General features: G+C 34.0%; 1 pseudogene; it reads right to left on the bottom strand.

The window, feature by feature from the left end:
* Nucleotides 1–1,678: 1,678 nt before the first annotated feature.
* Nucleotides 1,679–2,207, bottom strand: LOC125859086 (ethylene-responsive transcription factor CRF1-like; annotated as a pseudogene).
* Nucleotides 2,208–2,602: the final 395 nt, after the last annotated feature.

Raw genomic sequence — 2,602 nt, 5'->3', positions numbered from 1 at the left:
AAAAATTTATCATACTCGTTTCATTTATTTCTATTATTTTATTTTTAGAAACGATATTGACAAATGATTGTTGGATATAATTACTCATTCACAATCTAATTTTCTTTGTGGGGTATATATCGATCAGGTTGCTACACGGAGGATCAAACCTGGTTGTTGGGCTTCTTACTCTAGTAAGAAGAGTTAATTGTTGGTGTTACTCAAGAAAATAATAGAGCTTCTAGATTTAAAGAATTTAAAATCGAATATGGTGTATATGGTCTTGCCCTAGATATATTAGAGATTGAATTAAATCGTAGCGAAGAAATCAAGGATACGAAGATATTATCCAAATGATTTGGAAAACGAAAAAATTGAAGCTATATATAAAAGATGAAATCCATCTGATAGTGTAATCATACCAACACATTATGTTGATATTGAAGAAATTATGAAAATGGTGCAAAATATAAGAAAAATGTTTTTTTAGACCGATTAAAACAAAAAAACCCTAAAACCCTATTTTTCATTTTCTGATGGCCGCCACGGCCAGAGGCCAACCTCCTGCTGAGGCAGGTCGGCTGGTAATTCCATCTGGACCTTCATACACTGATGCACTAGGTCTGAAGAAACATCACAAACAACCATTACCACTAAAACCAATTTCGTATTTGCATGGAAACCTCAAGTAATATGGGATGTAGAAGAAGTAAATCAGATGATCGTCAACGAAAATCGAGAATATGCGATGATTGGGAAGTTTTCGTACAGATGGAAAGAAATATACAAGATCTTAGGAAGTAGATACCTAAACAATGTGAACTAAAGGGCGAGTGTAATATCAGTTTGCTTAGCAATAGGCATGTGTTAATAGGAGCGAGACTTTTGGAGGATTATGTGCATCTCATATCCAAACCAGCTTTTTACATCACTCAAAACAACTGGTCATTCCCAATGAGAACTTTGAAATGGGATCCAATGTTTAATCATGAAGAGGAAAAGATAACAGCAATTGCTTTGATCTCGTTTCCATCACTGCCGCCAATTTTTTTTTTGAAGATGTCGTATTTTCACTTGCGGCAGCAGTGGGAAAGCCACTACAGGTGGACATGGCAACGAAGAATCAAACGAGGCGAAGTTGTGCAAGAGTAAAGGTGGAGGTAGATTTACTAAGAGAATTCCCAAAGCGGATTAAAATTAGGATGAGAATGAAAAATAAGGAGGTATTGGAGAAGTGGATCAATATCAAATACGATTATGTGCCAAAGTATTGTCAAACATATATGATTCAGGGACACAATGCAGAACAATTAGTTCAACAACAGCAATAATATATATAGTGTAATTCCACAAATAGAGTATGGAGAAGGTAATAAAATATACACTAACCTTTCTTTCATTTTGTGAAGAAAGATTATTTCCAATGACCAACAGCTCAAAAGAGACGTCATTAGGAAAACAACAAATAGTAAAAATTATATGTTATTACTAAATACTTCTACCAATAAGGGGAAGAAGATAGGAGGCTAGCCCCCGGACTCTACCCCCTAATGAAACCTTCTTATTTACATTCATGTCTTTCAACTACTAAATGTTCAATTTTTGAACTCATAATTCAAAGGTGAAATGGATAAACCTATGGAAAGTTGAACCAATAAAGTAACTAAACATACATGGATTTGCATGACTTTTATCTTCCTTATTGGTGGATGGGGTTGCTTTCCTTCGGTGGTGGCTCGATAATGTTTGTCATAGCATTAGCACCTTTTATTTCAATGGCTGCCTTGTCATAAGCCAAAGCAGCTTCAAGCGCAGTGTCTAAACTTCCTAACCAACGTCATTAATTCGTTCTTACATCTTGAATCATAGCAACCCATCTTCCCCATTTTCGTTATCTAACTCCCTTGTACTTCTGTACATTTTCTTGGAGAAGTTTTGTATCTTTTTTCTCTTTGGACGTTACCATCTTTGAAGTGACCTTGGTTTATTCATTTCTGATGATAATTTCTTTTCGACTTCTCTTCTTGAAGATTTTCCTCCTCATCACTGGACGAGTCTATGGCGTCATTGTCCGTTATGTAAATATGTACAACACATGGCAAGACAACAGAACGTTCACCCATTAAGTTGCTTTTTTTTCCTCTGACAATTTTTGAGGGTTTTTTTACTACCTCATTTTCGTGAAGTTCATATTAGGAAGCCATTGCTTCATGAAAGAGAACAAACAAAAAATCAGAAAAAGTCCATTCAATCAGGCATGTATATACAATTCATTAATAATCAAATTATTTTTTTTTATGTACTCTCTCTGTCAACTTGATTGTCTAATTTTGACCTAGCACAAAGTTTAAGAAAATAAACAAACTAAATTCAAACTGTCAACTCCGAAATTCCATATCATAAGGATAAAAAGGAAATGAAAAAAATATTCTCTTAGTCTCAATTGAAGTGGCTCTTTCAGTTTTGAGAATCAAACAAGTTTTGACCGTGACTTTTGTCACACAACTTTCAAAGACTATGAATGGTCAATTACTTGACTTCTAGTAATTTTTACATAATTTTTGAATATATATAATTTTAATTTGAAAACCTTATAGATTTAATACCTGACTTTACCATCACA

The sequence above is a fragment of the Solanum stenotomum genome, chromosome 1, assembly GCF_019186545.1.
Source record: "Solanum stenotomum isolate F172 chromosome 1, ASM1918654v1, whole genome shotgun sequence".
NCBI classification, from domain to species: Eukaryota; Viridiplantae; Streptophyta; class Magnoliopsida; order Solanales; family Solanaceae; genus Solanum; species Solanum stenotomum.
The sequence above is the reverse complement of the archived record's forward strand: the minus strand, read 5'-3'. Positions and strand labels throughout refer to the sequence as shown.